This window comes from Amblyomma americanum, chromosome 1 (assembly GCF_052857255.1).
Source record: "Amblyomma americanum isolate KBUSLIRL-KWMA chromosome 1, ASM5285725v1, whole genome shotgun sequence".
In the NCBI taxonomy this organism is placed as follows: domain Eukaryota; kingdom Metazoa; phylum Arthropoda; class Arachnida; order Ixodida; family Ixodidae; genus Amblyomma; species Amblyomma americanum.
Genome location: NC_135497.1, coordinates 46148209 through 46157992, shown reverse-complemented (window position 1 = coordinate 46157992; position 9784 = coordinate 46148209).

Below are 9784 nucleotides of genomic sequence, written 5' to 3'. Positions count from 1 at the left end.
CGCAACGCCGATGCCATCGTCGTACACTACGGAGGAGCGTGGGCGTGACTAAAGAGCATCCCAAAGGTGAGGGCAAAATGCCAGATACAACGAATTGACCCCCGCTTTAAGTGGCCAACAAGAATACAATGTCCCCACTAAGCGTTATCAAAGGCTCTTTGTAAAGTCTACTCCTCACTCAGCGACGCTAGAAGCTTTATTCACAAAGGCAGTTTATCCAGTTGTTCGCCCAACTCATCGTCCGGCAAACCAGGGCGTTCGTCCACAGGAAGGCGAGAATGGCTCCCCGGCTTTTGAGCAGTGCTAGTGAAGTGTCCAGTGCTACAAGGACCAACTGGGCCAGCACGAGGTGGAAAGAGTCGGCTACGGGCACCGGCTAGGGCACTGGTGCACTTCTCGCGGAGCTTCGAAGTTTCCTCAACGTGAAGCTGAAGCTTCCAGCCTGGCACATTCTCAAACGAGCACATGGGCTCAGTGGTATCAACGTAGGCCTCGCGGAGGGCAGCTCTGTTGAAGGTCGGGTCACGCAGCGTGGTAGCTCACTGAGGCGCATGTGCGCCCTGCGCCGATGTTTTGTCGCGCGAGCAGCTTTCTGACTGGCTTGTAGCTGACCCCAGTTGTGAGCAAAAGGTCTTTTTTACTTCGTCCAGTTCACGGCGCAGCTGCTCATTCTGGCGCTCATAAAAAAGAGCTGCTGCTTGGAGGCGCTTGGCAGTGAAGGTTTCATGTTCCAGGTCAACCTGCAACTTGTCCGCCACTGCTGTGACTTCACGTAGCTCCTCGCACGCTGTCTGACTGTTTTGTTTCTCCTCTTTGAGCGCTTCTTCGGCAGCATGCAAGATGCACTCTAGCTTACGTTCTTTTTTCTGAAGAAACCTAAGCATGCAGGAAGCAGAGGACGCCACATTTCTAAGCTCATCACGTTCTGCTTCGGCAGTGCGACGGGAGCATTCAGTTGACTTTAGGTCTTCGATGCCACGCAGTAACTGATTTTCAAGATCCTCGAAGATCATTGTAGTCTGCCCAGACTTCTGTTCTGACTGTGGTGGGAAGGTTCGAGTTTCTTTAATTTCACGCTGCCGGTCCCATGTTTCATCTGGCATCGGCTGTCCTTGCTCAGTATGGTGTCTTGCACTTGCTGCCATCTTGAGAACAGCTATTCGCCGCCAGGCTTCCTTTAAATCTTCTTCGAGCGCTTCACATTTTGCCGTGAGGTTCATTCGCTTGATTCTCTCGTCTGACATCTTCTCCATAATCGCTGCGAGAGGCATCCCCCACTCCCCACAGTCTTTTCTCACCTGTTGAGCCCTAATTTTCAGGTCTATGTACCACTTTGTTCGGCTATCAGTGGAATCAGCAGACTGTGGCTGAGTTCCATCACGGGTGCCGTCTGTGGCAGAAGCCTCATTCAGAGGTGGCACGGGCAAGTCTATGCGCGAAGTGATTTGTATGTGCTTGGAGCCCTCAAGATGCCGGTCGATTGGAACTTCTCTGTCGAAGAGCAGTGAGCCTGTCCTAATGCGGCCTCCAGCCTCGTCGACACCCATGTTAAGCAGCTCAGGGCCCTCGAACTCACGGGCAGAGCTCAGCCACGTTGGCGTTTGAGGGGAGGTGTCATTGAGGTCCCTCTCGTTGACTTCTGTGTGCTGTTTGTCGCCCTCCTCTCGTGGGTCCCGACTCGCGTTCCCACACTCACTCATTCTCGGCGAAAATGCTGAGCGCGGCTTGATGTCGTGTTCTCAAGAACGCGGGGCTGAGGTCAAGGAGGTCTGAGAGGGCACCGTGTCGACGGCGAAGAAAGGTTGACTTGTCGCCGTAGGTAGACGAAACACCAGCTTGTCTCTCGAAGCTGGCAACAATAGCAACTTTAATGGTCACATGACGGATACTTGCTGTTATCGCTTCCCTTGAAAAGGCACACACCTACCGGGGAGCGGTAGCATATTATTTTACTTTTTCGTCGTTTGCATTCAATGCATCTGTTCAAAGTTATCAACTCCAACTATTTCATCACTAATGATCTCTTCATTCCAGCAACTTAAAAAACTTATCAAGGAAAAATATTGTTACTTCCTAATTCCATTTACTTAATTTTGACCCTTCCTGAATGTCTAAGAACAATAAAACTCAGGAAAAATACGCAGGCGCAGAGAGTAGTCAAGGGCAAAACTGACTGCCGTATTTTGGCAGCAGTGAGTTTAGGCTGTTTTGGCTCTGGAATTATATTTTGCATGTGTTTATCTATCTTTCAGCAATGTTTTGAATTTGTGAGGCAGGTAATTCTGATTGTCCCTCAGGGCAGCATCTTACGACCTCTTCTTTTTATCATATATAATAATGTTACTGGAGCGAAAAAAATATATTTACAAGCATTTACAGCAACAAAGATGACGGCACCCGAGATAGCTGCGAGCGGCGCCGAGCGCACCTGGAGACCTTCATCGTCGTTGACGGAGCGAGTGGCCGATTGCGAGGACACATGGAGAGCGATATCATAGCTGACGTAAGACTCTCTAGGCAGGTCACGGTTCGCCACAGAAGTCGGAAAGAAGACAGGCGGGAAACGGCGCAAAATAAACGAGGACGGGAAGAAGGTGACACGGAATCGCGCTGACTAACGGCTGATAATTGTTATTGGAGCACTTGGAAACAAATATCAGGATGGAAAGAAAGATGGCGCGAAAAATACATGACCGACACTAAGATCACATCACATAATGACAAGTTCTTGCCTGCATAACAGAGTGGCTGATTGTGACGAGTGAAATGAATAAAAACAAGACAAAGGACAGCATGAAGCACTCCTAGCCTCCAAGGTATTTCACTTTTTCTTTTCGGAGCGACATAGTAGGTGCGCTGACGCAGGTTAGGTTAGGTTAGGTTAGGTTCTGGTGGGATTTTGATTTTAATGCGAAAGCTTTACTACACCAGCCAGCGAGCCATTTCGGCTCGTCGCGCCCTGTGCGGTGGCGGACGAACGACCTTGAGCCACCATCGCCTAGCAACGCTGCAGCCGCGCTCCAACAGATGGCGCCGCCGTCGACGATGCTGCCGTCGCCGCTCGCTCCACCAGGTGTGCTCCGCGGGGGTAGAGGGAGATGAGGTGTCGCCTCGCGGGGATTATATATATATATATATATATATATATATATATATATATATATATATATATATATATATATATATATATATTTGTATATATATATATATATATATGCGCGCTTTCAGTGTATTGTAGCCGTTATGGAGAGCGCGAAAGAGACGCACCAACGACAGAATGAAGCGAGGAAGAGAGAACGCGCTCAAGAGATGCCAGAAGAACGCGCCGCGCGACTCGAGAAGCGTCGTAATGAAGATGCGGCTAGAAGAAGTCGTGCCACGTCCCGGAGTGACTCTTCAATTGCGGGAGACCGGTTTGAGTTCTAGCATCGGAATGAGACGCTGTGTAGACGACGTTCAGAGGAAACGAAACTTTCGCAATTCAGCTAGGGTTAACCAGAGCTAAAGCACAGTCAAATTTTTGTTACTTATGTCTGTTGGGAAACGTCTGTTTGTTCCTTATGTCTGTGTCCGAGCTGCGCTCGAGGTTCGAAGCCTAACTTTTCTAGTATTTTTAGCCCCGAATGGCTACGCAGGAGTCCTTGTTTTTGTGCTACTCTGGTAGTCTAATGAGCTCGTCTAGTGTGTTTGAAATCCCCATTTTAAGAATTTTCTGGGTGGATGTGTACGGTGCGAGGCCCAGGGCAGTTTTGATGCCTTTCGATGGGCTCCGGACAAACTTCGACCACCTGGAGATCTTTAACGTGCACTGACAACGCATAGCCCCCGGCCGCGGCGGCCGCGTTTCGATGGAGTCGAAACGCAATGGAAACAAAATTGAAAATTGTTTTTTTTTAGGAAAGAAAATGGCACAGTATCTGTCACCACTCCGCTGACACCTTAACCGCTACGTAAGGAACGGGATAATGGAGGGACTGAAAGAAGAAAGGAAGCAAAAGGTGCCGTAGTGGAGGGCTCCGTAATAATTTCGACCACCCGAGGATCTTTAACGTGCACTGGCAACGCACAGCACCCGGCCGCGTTTGGATGGAGGCGGAACGTAAAGGGGAAAAAATGAAAATTGGTTTTTGGGGAAAGGAAATGGCGCAGTATCTCTCACATCTCGGCGGACACCTGAACCGCACCTCAAGGGAACGGTTAAAGGAGAGGCTGAGAGAAGAAAGAGCGGTAGTGGTGGGCTCCGGAATAATTTCGACCATCTGGGAACCTTTAACGTGCACTGACTTCGCAGGACTCACGGGCGCCGTTTGCGTTTCGCCCCCATAGAAACGCGGCGCTACGGTCGGCGGGCAGTGGACGCCGCAATCGCACTTTGAGGTAGTACATTTATAGATTACTCAATGGCTTTTTATTCCATTATTCTTCAGACAATGCTTGCTAAACTTAATTTCTATGGCTTCCGTGGCGTTTTTCTGTATATATTGAAGTCGTACCTATCATTTCGTAAACAACAAATCATAATGAACAATAAACTATCCGACATAAAATCCTCTCCAGCTGGAGTTCCACAGGGAAGTGTACTGGGACCATTACGTTTTATCGTCTACATGAATGAAATCGTTCTCATTGGCCTGCTACCAACTTTCTTAATACATGCTGATGACTCCAGCCTATATTCTCCTCTACCAGCAAAAACGCTTGACCGAAGAAGCAAACAGGTTCTTCAACCTTTTAAGTACCTGGCCCATGCTAAACTCATCAACTGCCGACATAAACAAAACAAAAGAAATAAATTAGTGTGCGATAGTGAGCTTTTACTTAAAATTGGGCCAGCGACTTTGCAAGTTGTCCCTGTTGTGAAAAGACGTGGAGTCTTTTTTGAAAAGCATTTATCGTGATTATCACATGTGGATAGGACTGCTGACAAGTTATCAAAAATATGTGGTATCTTAAGCAAAGTACGCTCTCTTCTTCTGCAAAAGGTAAAACTATTTTTTTTTATAATTCAATGTTTGCTTCTGTCCTAAAATATTATTCTGCTATCTGGGGAAATACTTTACACCCTAAACTAAGCAGGCTGCATATAATACAAAAAAGAGCAAGATGAAGTATTGCTAACATTACACGAGAAGTCACAACTAGACCTTCTTTTAAACCCTTAGAATAACTCCAATACCTCAACAATACAGTACCAGTCTAGTAAAGCGGTAAAAAAGCATTATCTACCAACATTTAATTGTGAATATGGTTCAACCAGAACTTTGAGAACACACTCATGCCATACGAATTCCCGAAGAATGGCTCATATGCTCTGGTATGTTTTTCCATTATTACTAAACTCATTTTCTTAATCTCATCAATTTTTATGTCTGAATAGTGCTGTGCATTTTTCCTTTTCTTTTTCTGTAAACAGTGTCTAGCTGATTATCTCCTCAAGTGAAATTAATTTTTTTATGTTGTTGCCAATGTATATGCTAAGGCTAAGTGCCAATACTTGAAACCTTGTACTGGGGGCAGGCGCACAATCAAGCTGCAGTTTGAGCTTTATGTCTACGCCCCTAACATCTGAATGATGTAAACAAAGATTTGAATTTGTTATGCATGATGAAAAAATGAAAGCAAAATGTGCCGGCACTGAAGATCGGAGACAGCAATCGAATATCTAGTTTTTCGGGGAGCATAGTTTCTCATGACCGCTTTTGCTGTCTGCTTGGACATGGCGAGTTTGACAGTTTAGATGCAGAGACTGACAGAGCACTCCGTTCACAAACTGAACGTTAGGGAGACAATAGCGAGCTACGTGACCGAAACGAATCAACATGTGATCATTGCAACGTTTGTTTGCTACAGTACGAACGATGACATTGAAATTCGGTTCACTCAAAGCACCACGCATTCCTACCTACTCCACCCCCGTCAGTACTCACTGGTGTATTAATGCCAGAAAATGTGTACTTACACGAACTGATAGGTTGGTACGCTAATGAAATGCTATTACCACTTACTGGCAGGCAGGCCGAATAGCTGCATCTGCATTGAGAATTCCAACCTCAGTCGGAGAGGGGCACTCCTTAAGTCCTAGCGTTTGTTCTATCTCTGGCACAGTTATGCATCACTTAAATAAGTTGACTTTTTTACAGTGCATGGGAAGTGATTTCAGTGGTGCGATTTTCTACAATGCATGCCAAAGTTTACAGTCCCGTGCATGAGGTGCGTTCTTTCTTCTTACAGTGCTCTGGCTGCATCTTTGCTCGCTTTGCAGTTGGGTAAAAGTCTGTCTTGCCGCTTTAATTCGTGCCGTGCAAATAAGATTCGTATTTTTGTACTAACGGCATGTTTTTTTTTCCAGGTTGTGATGCCTACACGCTCCCAATATTGCTGAACCTGTGGGGTGGCGAAACAAAGTTGTGGCCAAATTTGTGAAGTCCTGGACCGTGTGTTCCCCAATTAAAACAAATTTGCCAAAACAATTCAACAGCTTAACCTCTTAAAATTATTTGGAGAGTATAGTTTGTAAACCAGGTGCCGTGCATCATTCCACATTGAAATTAAGCATAGGTAGTAGGCTTCTTTCTGTCTGCATTTCATTTACAAAGTGCGTTGACGCATAAGATTGTTGTTGGCGCAAGTATTTTCTGTTCACCAAATAAGCAAACTGCTAATGCAACTCGGAGCCGGCAATGAGGTGGAGAAATAGACATCGCAGACGCACTGAGACCTTCGCAGAACATGGTGTGCGTACATACCTGTGGCGTTTTTTTCTACTTTCGTCGACTACTGCCGCAACCGGCAATACAACATTGATGTCTATAGAGGACGCTGGCATTGCTTACAATATTGCAGCTTGTGTTATGCAAACACAAACACGGACTTCAGCGGTGGCTAAGCAGCCGGACATTGTTCCACGCGCCGGGTTAACAGTCCAGGGGAGGGTGCCAACAGTGGAGTGTCGTGCAGTGCACGTGTGTGAGAGTATTTCACCCTCTCCTGCGTGCTCTTCGTAGAATGGTGTGTACGTCAGGTTGCATTTCATTGCGCACGTTCTTGCGGCGAGGCGGGTACACACGGGCGGCGACGAACCACCTTAATTCGTGTCGTTTGACGTGGCTTTTGTCCCATGTCTGTGACGTCTTTGCTCAAAACATAGGGTGTCTATGACGGAGCTCGTTGATAGCCTACAACGCGCTCAACAAGACATTGCCCCGCTAGCTGCAGATATGAAGAATGACTGCTCGTTAGCAGGAGTCAACCTCAGCTCACGGGCACAGGGAAGGAACATGCGAGCAGTGCTTTGTACAAGAGATGCTCTCCATGCGTCCATTGTACATGATGACAGTATATGTGCCTATGTGACAGGGAAAGTGCCTAACAGATGGGCCTTGAAGGTTGCGTTTCTTCAAAACTGAGTTTACTAGAGGTTGAAGCAACCTGCACCGATGGGAAAGCAAAAGCGTTCGCAAAGCTCGAGGGAGGAAAAAGAATCCTCTGAAATCTTGATGGTGAAGAGTGCACATACTTGTACAGTGCTTGTCGATATTACTTATCTTCTTTTCTCAATCATTGATTGGCTGTGTTTTCCTTTCCCCAATCGTTCACTGGTTATGTTTTCCGTTCCCCAATAATTTATTGGGTGGGCGTTTGTGAATTTACCTAAGTGGTTATTGTCCCCACCGAGGGTGGAGACATTAGGTTCAAAACCAGGTGTTTCGGTGGGAATAAAGGGCAGGTTTCTTAGGTAACACTACGAGTCAGTCGAATGAAACAACTTTTCTCCTTGTTTGCTTCTTTCTTTGTTTATTAATAAAAAGTTAACCTTTCCAGAAGTGTCCTTGAGCAACGTGATTGTGCAATATCGAATCTGCAAGATGACAAGCCTCCTTTAACCATAATCATAACCTCTCTTTCCCTCTATACGATCGAGAGGGAAAACCAACTGCCACGGTCAAGACAGGATTTGCTACGTCTTTCTGCTCGAGACATCCGACGGAGAGCGGAAAGATTTCTTTGTACATTGGTTGTGGCGGTTCCTTTTGTTGTTTTTGTGTTTTGTCACGCCTATAAAGCTTCATTTCAGTGAATAAAAGTTCAGTTGATTGTCTGCGCTTGTGTTGTTTCTCCTCGTTCGCTGTTGTCCTCGGTTTTTTGCGCAGCCAAGTATGAATCCACACCAACTAGCCCAACTTTCTGTTCTTATTGACGCAGGAAAGCTTCGGAGAATGCTGGCCGAGATCAACCGGACGCAGGAGGCTCAAGTCAGCGAGCAGCTGAAGAAGACAGGTGACCTGTGAGTCGTGGAGGTGCTAAGTCAGTGAGCTACGGAAGGAACTAGGTGTCTAAGTTGAGGAGGTTAAAGGCGAGAACCAAGCAACCAACAAATCAAAAGAGGCAGAAGTTAGCAAGCTGCTGAAGGAACCAGCCTGTTGCATCGAGAAAGTTCAAGTTAAAGAACTGCTGGAAGAACAAGGCGGCATCATCGGGGAGGTTCAAATGAGAGAGCTGCTGGGAGCCAGGGCTTAATTCACCCACATCGAGGAGCCTGTCGTTGTCACTCAGGACGGCGAGATCGCCATGGCGGAGGAGAGCAACCAGTGAGGTACGAGACCTGTCTGCTTTCTAAAATTCACCATGTCAGGGTAACAGTTACATGCTAGAAACAATAGCATGGAAAACGGAGATGACTGCCGCACGATAATCAGGAGGAAAGATTCGACGTGTAAAGATAACACAGAGGGAGGCAGAAAAGCTGCTTGAAATCGAGAATTTGAAATTCCTAATTCAGCTGGAAAAGATAAAGCTTACACAGATGCAACTGAAATTAAACCAGGGAACAAAAGCTGATGGCAAGATCCTGTTTGCGGCCGTTCAATGTTCTGACTGCATGAGATTTAGTCATTTGATGATTCAATGTCCGAACACAAAGCAAGCACAAGATGTTCCCATGATTGTCATTTTAATCATGGCAGGGCCAACAAGCTTGGCCATTCTTTACCCAAAGACCACTAAGCATGCATCTTGCTACTGCTGCAGCCAAGTCCAGTTTATTCTAAGGGCACACGTTTGCCAAAGTAAACAATTTGTTCTTTAATGCGTCTGCATGCCCCTTGACTTAATGCCATCTATGCTGTATGAAAATATCACTTGACAGAGTCGCCTTTGCCTTGTCTCTGAACTGCTTGATGTCGAAATGAAGACGGTGCATTAAGTTTTCATACTTTCCTAGCCTGCTATCAAGTAGCAACCACAAATGTAAGTGATCGCAAATATTGGGCTGTTTCCCCAGATTGTGCCAGCCACCCAGAGATGTTGCACAAATGCGGGTTTGATCCTGTGCCAGACTTCCTTCTGCCTGACAAGAAAGTGAGGTCCAAGACTAGACCTGATTGTTCCAGACTGGTCCAAGAAACAACTAGAAAGAAACCCCTTCACACAGAGCAAGCTTGCCTCATGGTTGCATCTCTTTCTCATCCTTTCAAAACAAAGAAACTAACATTTACCAGGCATGGCTGGTGTGGCATAGACACCGCACCGCCAGACAGTGGCCACCGAGAAGTGGTAGTGGTGGTGCTTGCGGCTCCGGTAAATAACCATGGATCAGCCCTTGTAAGTGTGGCGTACTACATCACAAGGATGACCACATGTAGGAGCTAGTGGCATTAGATAATGAGCCCCTTTACAACAGCCATTATTTTCGGGCTTTTACTGGAATTTTACTCTTTACAATGACTACAGAGCACACAGCCAGTACTACAGTGGCTCCTTAACGTTCCAAAGAAGCACATGAGAG